The following is a 16,784-nucleotide window of genomic DNA, read 5'->3' as shown; positions in this document are numbered from 1 at the left end:
CGCCTGTTATATGCAAAGTACATCTTTAATGATGTTTAAAAAGGAGCTAAACATCTCTATGGGAATTCTTAAAACACTTATCTCTTAGGCTCTTATTTAGTTTTGCAAGTCTTTGTTGTTTAACAAGCAGGAGAAATGGGTCATCTAATGTTATATTAATCAGTAAATTAATATTTTAATTTGATTTTCTTTATAGTTGAGATGCTTGAGGCATCTCCAGTGTTTTCTCTCTCTGTACACTAATGTTAAGCAGTATCATTATCATACTGTACCTTGGGGTTGTGAGATAACAGGGTCCAGTGACAGCTCTATTCTTAGGAGAGTGGGAGCTTTATGATGACACTTGTACATTTTAAATGGCACATGGAGGCCCTCGTGCGATGAAATGTCTTACAGCTGAGTCATAGGCTTTTCTACATTGGGCTTCTCAGTTCATATACTTGAAATCACACACTTTCATGTCTGAGCAGGTGATACATTTTGCCAGTTTTTTGCTAAGATCTTTTACAGTGTGATGGAGTAAAAAATCACAATGATTCAGTTTTTTGTAACTAGTCCTATTTTGAAAATTTTCGATAAGTTGCAAGAGATATGAGTATCAATGATGAAAAGGGGAGAAAATGACAATTAACTCTTTTTATTTAAAGATTAACTATCAGTGAAATCTATTTTTTTCAAATATTCAGTCAGTCAAATACAGAATGCTTGTTGACACAAGAAGAGACATAAACTTTTATTTAACATTATCAGCTCTAATTATCCTTCTGAAATGTGCTTGGAAATTCAGAATTTTGATTAGATCAGGCAAAATTGTCCCTGTCCCTTGCGCATCTTTACAAGAGCTGACAAAGAAAGCTTTCTCCTTTTTGCTCTCTTATGCATGACCTTTAAACAGGTCAAAATAGTGCTAAGATGGAAATGGCTCACAGGTTACTGTTAGGTGAGTACAAAGGAAGAAACAGTCTTTGTTCCTTTTACCTCCTTAGTCACAATCTGACCTTCTCACCTTCTCCTTTCCCTCCAGACTCTGTAACTGAGGATATTTACTACATCAAAGTTCTCATGCTTAGTTCAGGCCCCCTCCCTCTGTTACAAATACACAAATCACACATCCTAGTGCATGCTCGCTCTGGTCCAATGGTAAGTTACATGTCTGAGTGAAAATATATGCTTGGTGATACCCTCACATACCAAGGTCAAAGCAAATCACATTCACACATTCCATATCACACTTGGTTTGCTGGCCATACCTCAGCAGATGCACCATAACCATATATGACTGTAAACCAGCCATTACTTTATTGTTTCTTGAGCTTCACTGGCTTTGTAACATAGTCATTCACAAAAATGCATCCAAATGCAGGTTCCACTTATGCTTGCAATTGGGCAAGTGCAAAATTGGCTCAGGAGGAATGTAGGCATGGTGCCAGTTTCCTTCTCTTCCTCTCTCTCTTTTTTTCTTCTTTTATTTTTCAAATAACTTATTAATGTGAAATGACATTTTAAACACTGCATAGCACAGGATTCTGGGTTTGGGGACTGAGTCATGTCTGGCAACCCTTACTCTCAGTCAGAAGCTTTTTTTTCCTGTCTCAGAATAGTGGTACCAGCTTTTCAAAAGATAAATCTGCCTGGATTGAGTCAGCCTTGAGGCCAGAAATGTTGTGTGGGCCATTGGCTGGATGACTGCACCAGAATGTTTTGAAGTTAAAATAAATGGAAGACTCTAAATGAACGTGCTTATTATTTTAGCATAATAATAGAGTTAATGCATAATCTTACATTATGAGATCCATGAACATTTTTGTGATAGATCATTGAAAACTTGCAGGAATATTCACATTGCTTTTGATTGGTACTGGCTTTCTTTGAGGAAAGTACTCACTCATTTTTTACAAAAGCCTATAAATAGAATAACAAATGCCTGAATTAGTTTGAATTAGAATGAAGCTCTGAGTCTTATTCAATGTCAAAACCCTTTTGAATTCAAGAATAGGCTTACCTCAGTTTTCATATGAAGGACTTTTCTAAAAGTATGAAACTGCAGAGGTGTTTGGCTTCATTGAGAACATTTCACACATCTCTAGCTATCATGTTGTTAAAGTCAGCAATTGCCAGTGTCAACAGGATGAGTTTCTTACACATCACTGAATGTTCAGGGACAGGTTTGACGCCCTGTAATATTTTGAAGTCTCCTTTTTTGAAGCCTTCACACAAAACAAATAACATCTATCTTCAAAAAGATTTTTTTCAGCTCCAGAAGCAGGAAGGCAATGGACTACATAAGCAGGAGCAGCAGAGGTGTCTTAAAAAGGTGGGTGCTCCAGAAGTGAGTATGCACTGAAAAACGAGACAGTCTGCTTAAATTAAATCAAGTAACCTAAGGGATCTGGCTACTCTCCCATTTTTACAACACATGCAAAAAATAAGTTAGGAAGAAGTTTCTTCCTTTAGCAACTTAACAAATAGATTGAAATTCCAATTCTTCTGTCCCAAAAGCACAGCAATATTTTCTCTCTCTATTGATTATCAGTCCACTTCGGTTGAAAACAATCCTGATGAAGATCAAAATTGCTTTGAAAAGATGACTTTAAACCTGATAAAGTACCAACACCACTGCACTATGCTATCAGATGGGTATTTTTGGAAAATGAAAGTAAATCAATATTAATAATATAAACCAGAAATTGATTGATTTTGCCATTAAAATATGTAATGGTGAAAGAGCCCATATTTAATTATTTCTGTTAAAGTCTGTAAGTAATGTATTAATTAAACTGGATACATGAAAATATCTGAAGACATTTGTAAGACTTACTAGGGTCAACCAATTTTTAAAAGCAAAAGTTCTGCCATTAATAAACTGTAGAAAGATCAGAGCTGTTAAGCAATGAGGATGAAAGTCACATGAAAGGATGACTATGAGAAATTTGAAAAAAAAAGAATTTGCAGTCTCCATCATTCTCTGTCTCTTACAGTCTAATAAGTTAACTTGTACTGACTGGTAAGAGAGGCAATAAAAACTGATAATTCTCTAAATGACACTAATTCCAGGATGTATGCAAAGCCTTACCAATGCCTTAGCATCTATCAAGGACATATTAAATAACTCAAGATAGTGGATTAATATTGTGTAACCATCTTCAGAAATACTAAACCATCCATTCCAACATCCTTACTAGCATTGATCATGAACCATTGAATCAGTACTTTATGTTCATTTCCTTTCATTTGCTTTATTTTACACTGGGGAATATTTGCATTTGTACTACATTCCTGTTTCACATCTTATACACCCGAAAGTTCTTACCTGCCTTAATGCAATAATAACTTTGGTAGCCAGTTATTGTCCTTGATAACTATGCTCATACCCCACTCCACCCAACAGAGAGACTGAAATAGCAAAAAAAGGGGAAAAATGAAAAGGAAAATAAAGACCCAAAAGGCCAGTGATCTGATAACAAAACCAAGATAGGAATAACAAATTGGTAAATTTGGAAATTAACATCTAATGTATGTCAATATAGCTCTAGTAATGGCTTAAAAAAAAGTTAACAAAAGCACCACCAACAAAATGAGGAATTAGAAAACACATTAGAGCAATCAGTAAATCATTTTGAAAAATAATCAAAATCACTATACAGAACTGAAAACCACTAAGTCAATCCTTACTGTCAGGCCTAATGTGATCCAATGTACTGTAGTCAGGGAATAGGAAGGAAGTGTCTACACCACATGTTGAATTAAAGGGAATCAACCAGCCATTTACTTTCATTTATTTAGTAACCTTCGTGATGAGATCATCAAATATATTGTCTCCTCAGGAATCATAGAAGGCTGGTATCTTGCTCTCTTTCTTCTATGCCCCCCTTTCCAACCTGATTTTTCCATCAGACTACTTGACCACTTAAATGCATGGGATTTTTCAGGGGGAAAGTTGTTTTTGCTTCTTACCAGAAGGAAAACATACTGAGATATTATGCTAACAGATTAATTTTAAGTCACTCTGAAGGATTCACTAATGGAATTCTGAAGACTACAGTATCATATTCTTATGGAGCAGTGCTCACAACAGGCTATGCTAACTGAGACCAATAGGAAACAATTTGATGGCAAATGGTAAGTAAAAGGAAAAATGTTTCCTGTTCCACAAAAGCAAAATCAAACAAGAAAAACATATTGATGGCAACACATTACCTATAAATCTAGAGATCACTGTATTAAACAGAGAGGACTTCCTTTGTCTCTTGTTTTAGTAGGCAAGTCATCTGCTGTTGGAGTAATTTGTCAAAGGTGGTTCACATGAACTGTGCTCCTGTTGTTTCTGTCTCTCTTCCATGATGGGAACCTGAAACAGCCCTACCTGTAGATATTTATTCTGTAGAACACCCAAAGGAAGGTGAAAAGGATCACACAATGGGTAAGACTCATGTTTCCAGAGGCAGTCAGTATAACCAAAAATCCATCTGAGTGACTCCATGGCTCACTGTTCACTGGTTTACATGATCCCTTATCCACACTGTCTATAAATGACTTGGTAAGCTTGCAAGAGCATGCAGAAATCCTTTCTTTGGTCACTGTAGTTCCTTAGTACAATTCTCCATCTAGGCAACACTGCCTCATTCTGGCTAGTTTCAGATTAATTTGAATATTGCTATAGAGCTTAGTAATGAGTCATATTTATTTTTTGAAAGCAACAAATGAAGTAAGTGCTTTTAGATTTGGAGTTCCCTTCACCTACTTCAAATCTGCTGGAGTTCATATGTATTTAAAAGCTTACATTTTTTTTTTCCTGTAGAAGCTGGTCCAGTAGTAGATACTACCATACTTTGCAAATCCTGACTCAACTATTTCAGTACATTGTGGTAGGAATATTACTACTGAGACAGTTTCCCTTCTTGGGTGTACACACAATGTAAACATAAATTTGCACTTCATGTTACTTCTAATACTCATGCCCCCACATAGTTTGAGATTATATATTCATAGAAATACAAAAGAGATATCCCAAACAAGGGATTTTCTTTGAAGAAGTATGGTTACACTGTCTCTTTTCATAGGGTTAAACTGGGTCACTACCTGCTTCTCTGATAACAGTAATAAAATCTCAAATGAAAGTTATAGATTATAAAAAGATAATGAGTATACTACTGGATATAATAATAATTATTATAATAATAATACCACCACTTAAAAATGCACCATAAAATTATTGAAAGGTTGCACCAAACAATCTGAAAAGGAAGGAAGCCACAGGTTTAATTCTTTGTTGTTTCTTGGAATAATTCTAGTAGTTTATTTTTCACTCTTGAATAGCTTCTGCACAATTTACTGTCATTTTACTCAGTAGTAGTGCTGATTATGTATCTCCACAGAGTCGAATTTGGAAAAATAAGCTGCTTATAATTTCAATCTTTTATCAAAGAAAGTCAAAACATTATTAAGTGCAAAATTTCCAATTAGTGATAGCTGAGGCATACATTATGAATAACATTATATTACTTTTTTCTGCTCCACTTTGTCTGGTAAAGATTTTGAGTACCTATGAATCTATTTCTTGTTTTCATTGTATATGTAAACAGTGTATGTACCAAATTTCAGTACGTGGGGAGATCTGCTGACAATTTACTTTGATAATTCACAATTTGTAGAGCATAACTGCTTGCTAAATCATGTGGGTTTGCTCTTGCTCTCTAACAGATTGATATTTTTTTTAAATGTGGAAAGAACAGATAATGTTTAGCCAGTAAAAATTAAAAAAACTTAATGCTCTTTAGATGATTTGTGATTCCCTTCTTCCTCTCATATTCATGCATGAAAAGCTGTTTGAGTAAACATTCACAAATACTAAAATGGAAGGGCATAGGCAGACAGGAAGAATGGCTTTTCAATTGGTTACTTAAAAGTCTTCCATTAGGTGTCAGCTGCTTACATTTCCAAACATTATATCCCACAATAATGAATAAAAGACTTCCTAATAAAAGGAAGGCTTTTTAGTATGAACATTATGAGTGCCTACTCAAGACTAAGGTTAATTTTGTGCCTTGCACGAGCACTTTGGCTTGCAGATAGAGAGCTTGATTTAGGAATGGGTCACACTCCACAGACGTGAAATATCCATCTGTTGTGTGAACAGTCATACTCTAGAGTGAATGGAATTTCTCAGATCAGAAGAAAGTAACTGAGTATTTTGTGATACCTGATCTCTCTTCCACCTGTGGAAATCTATTGAAGCAGCTCTACTTATAAGGCATTTGTCAGAATGTTAATTGGAAAAATGACTTCATTGTGTGAGTCATACAGTCACCTCTGTGGACCTCATTAGGTTTAAATGAGCAGACTGAAGGCCAGAGCAATCATTCTGAGCACAGCCATATGTTGGTGAAGAAACTCTCTCAGAAATGGGCTCGTGGCCAGCTCTGGGAACTTACAAATGACTAGATGGAAGATGGAGGTCTTGGTGGCAGGAAACTCATTGGAAACACTGACACATGTAGCATGCTCCTTTTCATAACAAAGAATAATTAAAAAAAAAACTTTTAAAATAGCCAATTCACTACCTGGTAGGTTTTTAAATAGCTTGCAGCTATTGAGTTGGGACAATGATATTTTTAGGTGGCTGTCGAACATGCTTATGTACAGCTGTGGGCTTCTTTGCAGGACACTCCATAGTTCTGAAGACCTTTGGAACACAAAACATTTTGGTGGGAAATGAAGTTATTCCAGCCTGACTTAAAAATTTAGCAAGGACAATCAAAGTGAACAACTGGTTGAGTCTGTGACTTTCTGTGAGAATATAAGCTATATTTATGGAGCTGCTTTTTACCTACATTTGAGAATTAGGTAAATCTGGATGAGAGTTTAGTAGAAAATGAAAACATCTCTGTCCCTCTCAGCAGCCAAGAAGTGATCTCCAGCAGCAGATGTAGAACAGAGTGGGACATATTCTACCATTCTAATTTTCTTAACCTGAAAGTTTCTGCTATTAGGATATCTAGACTCAGAAGCACCAAGAAAAATATTATTGGAGGATATCTCATAGTAAGAAATCTTATCAGAACAAGCAAATGGAAGGGACATGGGATAGCTATCTTCTTCTTATGTCATCTAAATATAATATAAATTTGCAGTGAGGCTTGAGGTCACTTACAAAGCCTGATTAGCAAACAGGGAATTAAAGTCCTTATACTTTTCCAGAGGATAACAGTAATTAATATAGTCATTAATATCTATCGCATAGCCTCCCCCAAAACTAAGCTATTGAAATACAAGACTTCTGTGATTACAGATATGTCTTACCTTAAATATATCTATTTTGAAGCTACAGATTAAAGTACTTCTAGGGGTGTGAAACTCTCGACAGACTGACCTTTATGAAATTTATGTCAACTACTCATATATGTCTGAACTTCTGAGAAGTGCACATACTGCTTCCTTTTCTCAGTTGTGTGCAGTCCTTTTTCTATCTGACCTCAAAATAAACAAGAATGAAGAAAACATTTTTTAAAACTGACAGCTCATTACAACTGAGCAGAAATAAAACAAGAAGATTTTAAAAACCAGCAAACTACCAAAAAGAAGACTGAAAATCTTGACATTGTCATCACTGCTTGAGAAATTGTATCTGCTCAACTCCACCTTCTCACACGATGAAAGACAAATCTAAGACATGGCCTTGAGGTATCAGGCTCTCCGAAACTCTGCCCACGCAAGTTATGTTCTTCCAACAGGTATATTTTTATTACACTTAGTGTCATAATTTGAAACACAGAGATGAACAGCATTTCACAAAAAATGGCTGTAAAATCGTATGCTCCCGTAAAAAAAAGCAACCAAGTAACAACTTGTTTGTAGCAAAACAAGGGAATAAAAACTACGAAATAAAACACATTGGTCATTGAGAAAGCTCTCACATCCAAGAAACACATGGTCCTTTTCCCATGTACTCACCCAAGAGACAAAACATATGGCCCTAAAGCACAGAATTTCATTTATAACATGCAGTAAGCGGGGTATCTGCATCAAAACACCTAAAATTTAGAGGTTCCTACTCTGGATTCATTAATAGATTTGGGATTCATAAGGCTTACCTAGTCTTTATTTCATTAAAGTTCTATTCAGAAATTTTAAGCATCTATGAATTTGCATATCACTTTTAAGGATATTTCCAATTCCTGTGGTTGGATGTAAATGTAGATACTGCTATGTCACCAATATGACTAATCATTATTACCCAGCCAGGTCCATCTTTCTAGTCATATTCATCTTTAAAGAAGTATCACAACCAAATCTTCAAAGCAAAAATTTGTCATCTGAAAAGTCTTTCTTCCTTTCTTTGAAGTGCCTTTGCACTTAGAGGTGCTGTCTATGGAATATAATCTGGCATGCACAGCTGCTTTCACGCTGAATGTTTCCAATTCTGAGCTTTTTCTAGAAAGCCAACCAAGGAACAAACAGCACTGAAGTTTATGTGAACCAATTATTCTCTGTGTCAGCACTGCAATGTTACGATGGTATAATTCACTTAACCACAGCATATGCGATCCCTGTGGATAAACAAACTCTTTGTCCTTGGTGTACGCATAAATTCCTTGTTCCTCATCCCAGTGGCTAACTTCACATCCATCCTTAAATTATTAACTCCCAGAGAAATGTCTTCTTCTTTGAAAATAATAAAACTATCTGCCAATTGTTGTTTCCATGTAAAAAATTAATTTTTCATAATCACATTAAAGAAAAATGTAAATATCTACATGGTAAAATTCTGCTATTATTAATTAAAGACTTTGATTCAAAACCAGCACTGTCTCCTCTAGAAATGAATATCCATATTGAATTTTAATATTTAACATTTCTTTTCAGTAATCAGCAAAATTCATGGAAAAAAACTTGCTTGATTGTCTACATGCAATTGATTACTGGTATAGATTGTAGTTTAGTTCCATAAAGTGGAACTGTGGTTTGAGCATTTTAAAACACAGGTTCATGTGCATTCAATATTTTGTTCAGTTACACTATTTGCCAATATTTCCTCCAATTACAATAATACATTCCAACTTTTCATAAAGCCATCTTTCTCATTTATCTTTTTTGTCCGCTTGAAAAGAAATATCCATAATGATGACTCTTTTCCTCACCTTGTATTATCAGACAGGATAAAAAGCAACATCAAACACCTGCTTCTCCGAGGTACGGCTTAAAGTTATTTGTTCCTCAGCCTGTCACAGATGACAATGCAGCAGGTACTTTTCAGTTTATTGATTAGACTACTGGGAAGTTTGCATTTTTCTGAATCAGCCTCTGCTCAGTGCCCTGCCTCTGTGCTTCCAGCTGTCTACACTTCCAATGCTCCATTCCAGTTTGAACACGCTGTTGTTCAAAACTCGTGAACTAAATGAAAGCTTCCATTCCATGGAGCAATAAGGCTTCCCACAAAGTGGCTCAACTGTTAGACACCAGCTTTTACAAATATTTGGGCAAGTCTTGCTCTGCATCAGATACAGAGAACAATACACATACGCAAGAGTGAACTCTTGTCTCTGATTGGAGGTTTTTCCAGCCTGATCACTGTTTCCAACAAATGTAAAGAAACAAGGAAATGGAATGTAAGAAGCTAGAAAGACACACACCATGGAGAAAATAAAACAGTTCTTCCTGAATTGCTATTTTTTTCATTTAACATGTTCTATTTTCATTTATTATTAGTAACACTGTTAAATTAACTGGAAATATATAATTACACTTTAATAACTCTATTGTAAGTGCAAAGTACATCCTTAACTGGGAACTTACAAAAAATGCTTACATAATGCAATACTGAGATAGGCTATAGATTTCTTGTGTATTTCAAAGGTTTGTAACATTTATAAATATCTGCAAATTAAGAATTGATAAAATAAGACTATGATAAATAAAATGCAATTATTTTTGGATGTTTCACAGATCATACTATATGCCAAATAAGGTTCTTCTGCATAACCTTGGCCACATACTTTCAAGCTTAATAGAGTTAATTTTGCCCACTCAATAACTATTTTGAGTCTGGTAGTGCAACCTACTTCACTAATGGTGAATCTCTTCCTGGCACACAAATGCTTCTCTAGTACTGATGTATATTTTTTTCTTCTTCTCTGCCTGCTGCCTACAGAAGAGCCATACAGGACACACGCAAATAAATCTGTGGGAGATAATCCCAGTCCCTCAGTTCACCCATTTTAACATCAGGAAATAAGGAAGTTCAGTACTGAAAGCGCTGTAGCTCTAGGGCTTACAGACCATTGCCACACAATGTATTTTTCTGCATGTATTGTTTCAACGTTATTTTGGATTAATTTTTTAGTTAAGTTTAACTACATAATAGTTGTGCTTAAATATCAATATAGATTTCAAAACTCCTGGAAAACACTTGCTGCACTCACTAAAAAGTGTTCTGCAACATTCCCTTTCTCTATTTTATTGTTTCCGCACTACAGGAGTGCACCAAATCCCGATCCATTCCTTTGCTAGGGTCAGCTGGTGCACATCCAGCCCTGCGGTGGAGCGGTTTGGTCTGGTTCCTCAACTGGCTGCTAAAACTTGCTCCTTGCAGATCCTCTCCCCACAGCTCACTGCTTCTCCTGGCTGCTCTGCTCTTCCTGAGGGCTGCAGGGGCAATTCCCAGCCCTGGGCATATCCTGTTAGCCAAGCCAAGCCAAGCCAAGCCAGCAGCCAAGCCTGGCCCTGGTGCAGTGCACTGGCCCCCCATCCTCACCCCCAAAGGAAGTTGTCAGTGTTTCCTTGGCAGAGCAAGGCTTGGTGAGCTCTGTGCTCTGGAGCTGCACCACGGGGCTGTGGCTGGCCTTATCAGGCTGTGAAATTCCACTGAAACCAAGGGGATTCTGCTGTCAGGAGGAAAGTGTGCAGAAGAGCTGTCAGGACTGGGATCTTACATACTACTCAGGAGTGGAAGAAGGAAAATGGAAATCTTTTCAATGAGCCTCTTTGCTTTGTAATATAAAACCATGTAATGAAAGAACATTCACATCATTGTAATTTTCTCATGTTTTATACTTCAGTCATATTTTTCATAGCAGTTCCTCTGATTTATCCATTTCAATTTTTTATGTTATTTCTTTTTTTTTTTGTCGTTGTTGTTGCCTGTTTATTATTGGCATATATTTTTAGTATTTTTCCTTTGGACTTTTTTTAATTGACAGGATTTCATCTCTGTTTGTTAAAGAGAACCAGCTGTTTTCTTCAAAGATAATTTTCTGAAGCTGTTGTGTGCCATAATTACACTGCAATTACACAGCAATATCCATAAAAGCAGATGAGGATTCTATGTGTCCTTCTGACTCATTAGAAGTTGCAAAAATGATGGATGCAGTCTTTGCTAGCTTGACTATTGCCCTCTGTTGGCAAACCCAAGTCCTGTCCTATCAAGAAGAACTAAGGCAAGGAATAACACAACCTTTGAAAGATCAATTTCAGTTTTGGTAACAGGAACACTGAGATGCTGAAGCTGGAAAGTATTTTCTAGGTGCTTTTTATGGAGAACAGTTTGAGTGACTTGTTTTAATGTTTGCAATAAATCAGTGTTTTATACATTTTGCACACTTTCTGATAAATTATTTCTTTTCACATATAGTTAAATTACTTGAGCAATTATTCTCTTTGCAGTTCAGTCTCACATTCATGTAATTTCCTTGCAAATACCTTCAAAAATTTCTTGCTTTTAAAAATATGGTCAAATTCTATTCAGTTTTGTTTGTTCAGATGTTCTGACATGAATAAGTTGAAAGAAGTCAAAATATGCTCTTATGGCCTTGGAATACCTCAGATCTTCATGTTCTGACTGCAGAGAAGAAAAAAAAAAAAAACAGACACCAGCTATTTTAACTCAAACCAAAGCAGACCAAACTTGATTCTTTCTGAACCATCATATTTTCATTCTGGAATGAGTTCTGAAATAATTAAGATGACAAAAGAGAACAATTAAGATGGGAAAGGTGAAATTTGGATGGTGAGATTTTGGGAGGTGTGGGAGGAGAAGGAGTTACTTGGTTATTTTTGCAATAAATATTGAATCAGGTGAGGTATTTAGTTTTGTTCATTCATTTCTGGTTAGGATTTAGCGTGGTCACTTCTAAAGATCCTTCATGATGAGCCTAAGCTAAGCTAAAGGGTCAGGCACTGATTTTCAATGCACTCTTGTGCACTCCTGTCAGAGCAGCCACTGTAGTCCTGATTTGCAAAAGATTGGGGATAGGGCAGAACTTCATAAAACAAATTCATTTCATTTAATCCTGCAAAGTTTAATGAGAGCTGAAATCAGGAGAGACCTATCGGCACATGGATTTCTCCTGATGCAGTTTCAAAACATTTACTTTGGTATGGGCAATAGGGAGTATTCTGGTTCTGAAGTCAATTGCTCCACTGAAGTATACAAGGTGATTATTAGTCCTCTAGTGACTTTCAGCAAACCTACCATGTTTAAACAGCAGAGTTAAACAAAACTCAGTTTAGAGAGTCTATTCTGGAGAAAAATGGCAGTGGGAAATGAGCAGGCTTTATTTTCATTTTATTTTATGTTTTTATAGCTGTCATATCATCTATAATGTATATCACTGCTTGCAGAATTTTTAGATGCTCAGAATTCAAATGTTTCCTTTAATGCCAAACAAGGATAAGATTTTAAGGCTAACACAAAGACAGGAATACATTTTCTAATGTTCACATTTTTTTTCAGTACTGATAGCTAAGGCAACTTGAGTGAAGCTTCATAGGTCAGTGACTTCTTGTTTAGCATCACTGACTTGACCAAAAATTATTTTATATTGTCTTTTTCCCCTCTTTTCAGTAACAATTCATTTGTATGTCCAAGATTTTTTTCTCCATGGAATTAGATTTGCACACCAAGACACTGTGAATGTAATAAAATCCTACACCAGGGAAAATGGAAATATGCAAAGGCACCATTTGTAAAATGAGGAACTAGCTGTCTGTCCACTGCAAATTCACTATCAATTTTGAGTTTCTGTGTAGGACAGTTGTTTCAATAAATAAGACAATTGCATAATTGCAAGACTTCCAGCTTTCTCTCCATCCAGTGATTGCTGACTGAACTGTGTTGATTAGCTTTCAGTACAAGGCTTGACAGTGGCTCTGCAATCATTCTGCACAGCTCATACCAAGCAGCATTTTAATTTGTTACTGCTGAAGTGTGTTGTTGAAGTCACAGCTTTCATTCTGCTGGTCTTGTAGAAGACACCACTTTTGATGCCAAGCATATATTTTTCACAGCTCCTTTGTATTTTTCTTCCACTATCACTTTTCATTCAAGATTTAGAGAATTTTTTTTAAACTCAATTATTTACAGCAATAAGATAAAAATCCCCACCACAATTGCCCTTGTTTTGTTAAATTGTGAAACAGTATATTTACCAGTTCTGTCAAATCTCTAGTGTAAGTCAGCTCTTTTCCAGCTCGGTTTCTACATTTTGCTACTACATATGCTTAAAATATCAGTAGATAGGAGATTAGAATTCAGCTACCAAAGAAAATTTTTTTAAATATTGCAGAGACCACAAGCACAAAACCCACAAAAAAAGGTAGTATTTTTGCATATATAACTAAGACAAAATATGCAGCAGTTAAAGCTCATACTTTTCACTTTTCTCCACATGTACAGATCCTCTACATTTTTTGAGGCATAAAATTCTGATGTTGAGATTGTGACTGCATGAACTGCATTGAATTAAAATATTATTTTTATCTATCTAGATTCATTAAAACGTAGAGAGGAAGAGGTAGACCCTAAAGTTCAATTAATCATCAGCGTCTGAGAATTATGGTGTTATAGCTCAATACACTAATTAAAAAAAAAATCTGAACTGCGTTTACTGGCTTCTAAATTTTCCTAAATGCTCACTTTATTTGTGTTGTCAAATCAAAGATTGCATATGTTTCACTGCAGGAAATATAAGAAAAATTGACTGGGAGATAAATACGCTGGTTACTGCATGCAGGAATTGCAAAGATGTTTGCTTTAGGCATATCAGGACATACTGTCCTGCTGTAAATATAATGGTTATCAGAGAGTGAAAATTTAGGCTCATTGCCACTGTAGGAGACAGCTTTTTTTTTTTCCTCCTTTGGTGGTTGTTCTGAGATTAATACTCAAGCAGTGCAATATTTCTGAAAAAAGGATGGTATTTAAGCCCTCTTAGAAGATTGTTGTACCTCTGAAAGTGCCATTGCCAAGTTCACTAAAGCAATCTGATGATTGCCATTCAACTTGTCAAGCTATTCTGTTTTAAATATTTCACATTTCTCTTTGAAAGCATATAACTCATATTTTTTATTAAATTCTGCTGTCAGGTTATTTTTGGTTTATTTTTGAACTTTCATGCTGGTGTTATGTACTCAATGATGTGATATGTATGTACAGTACATTTCTCACAAACACTATTTGCTTCATTATTTGTGATTTAGGATTAAGATTTGTCTATCAAATCCACAGTTTCTGTCAACTGCAATCATTTTTTGCTTGCCTTTACACATAAGATCAATGCTCTTAGAGTTCAGGTTTCTGTGACTGTCACCCTGAAGTTGATGGTATTTCTGGTTCTTTATTACCTTCTGACATATCAGTACACTTAAGAACAATTTTTCTCCAGTGCCTGAGGCTGAGTTGAATGAAGTGGTGCTTCAGTCGCATTCTGTCATCTCTGTGTTGACCACGACCTTCATGGTTTATTTATGATTAGGAGGTTATGCCTTTCCTTACTCTAGCAATGGTATTTTAGCAAAGTTCTTCATCAATTTCTTAGTTCTGCAAATACCTTGCAATTTTGCAGGCTTGCTCTCTGCAATATTCTTCAATAAATAATAGGAAGCTAGCCTGCACTTTTAGAGAAACTTTCCTATAGATATTTCTAGTGCCAGTTTAGACTGTCTCTTACACTGACAGTTGTCCTGCAGAGCTGGACAAATAATGAATGACCTTTGCCATCTCTGGATTGTACCACTGAGAGTTGTTAGATGACATTTTACTGTGAACTAATGATCTGGTAAGGAATCTGCTCGATTATGTATCACCTACCTGGGAGTGAATGTATCTGGCAGACACTGAAAAGGATTAAACATGAACAGTTTATGGCAGGATGAGACCTTTAAGAGCTTTGAATATCAACAGTTGATTAAATATGAACTAGACATCATTAGCTCTTCAGACCATGTATAGTGTTAATTTCAGTTGGGATTATTGCTACTGTTTAAATTTACACTATGAATTGAGGAACTTTGCACTTCCTTGTGCAAAGCCCCTAGTGAAATTAATGAGTAAACACCAGAAGATGACCTCACTTTCTACTGTATTAATCAGGACACTTCTACCAATACCAGAGAAAAAAGGATGTAAGTCTTGCATCAATAAAGTTTAGGTAGATTTACCAAAGCTACCATCTAGCTGAAAATTATTTGTTTGCACAAATAAATGAATGTCTTCTCACACATACGTTTTCACAAGAGACATATTGATTAGGAAGAAAATCAATTGAAAATTCCATGTTGCTGTACTAGAAACAGTGATTTCCTCCTACATAATGTTTATATTGTGTTAGCAATCTGGTGGATCATATCTTTCTTAATTTTCACTGCCCTTAGGCAGCTAACACTAGTGCCAGAATCTTTACCTAGGCATTTTTCATATGCAGAGGTCAGTTATCCCAATATCCTTCATGCCATACTTGTGAATACTCTGGATTTCCTTCAGACCCTTCACCAGCCTTGCTGCCCTTCTCTGGACATGTTTAAGGATCTCAATCCCTTCCTAAACAGGGGAGTCCAGAAGTGGACACAGTACTCGAGGTGCAGCCTAACCAGGGCTGAGTATGTGCTGTAGAGGTGCTGCTCATAGTTTCAAGTACTTTGCTGCAGATTTTTGCACACATTTTGGTATTATGTAAGAACTAGCATTCATAATCATAAAGCCAACACTTCTGAGCAGTTTTCAGAAAAGAAGGCTTCTTTAAGGCAAGGGTGCACATTGGGACCCTTGTCTAGCCTCTAACTTATCAACGCATATAAATCCATTCTTTTACTCTGATACAGAAAGTACTATTAAATGACATTAAGCACTTTGTTAAAAAAAAAAAAAAAAGGTATGGTCACACTTTTTAATTAAGCCAGAAAAGTGAAAGTTGCAAATGAAAATGCCATGTAGAAGAAACACACCACCACCCCCATTGTCAATTTTGGAAAGAATATTTGCACTCTTTTTTTGTTGTAAATTATCTTATCTTCGCCTCTTTTTCCTCCTTCTTCCTCTTCTACACCTCACCAGTAAGCAGAAGAATTACTTCCACTTTGCGTATGTGAATACAGTTTTCTGAGCATGAAGACCATGACTTTTTTTGAGAATCAACTTCCTCACAACATAAGTGCTCTTACAAGAATCTCAGACACACAAATATTTACTCATAGGTTTTATACTACATCTGAATAAACTCATCATTGGTCAAGTGTCTGGAATCATTACTAAGAAAGATCTGATCTATTTGATGCACGTGATTAGTAATTCTGACAATCTCTTGGATTGTACACACTGAAGATAAAAAAAAAAAGCACCAAACAACCCAACAACAGTGCAGAATCAGTTGATCTTGACACATTAGTCACAGACTAATGGAAATGGCAAGACACAAGTCCAGTAATGAGTGTCATAGTCCAAAGTACAAAATCAGAGCTAATTTGTAAAACTGTTAACACACATAACATTTACCCTTCTATTTAAAAATCTGAAT

This window comes from Melospiza georgiana, chromosome 1 (assembly GCF_028018845.1).
Source record: "Melospiza georgiana isolate bMelGeo1 chromosome 1, bMelGeo1.pri, whole genome shotgun sequence".
Classification (NCBI taxonomy): domain Eukaryota; kingdom Metazoa; phylum Chordata; class Aves; order Passeriformes; family Passerellidae; genus Melospiza; species Melospiza georgiana.
This window is presented reverse-complemented; position numbering follows the sequence as displayed.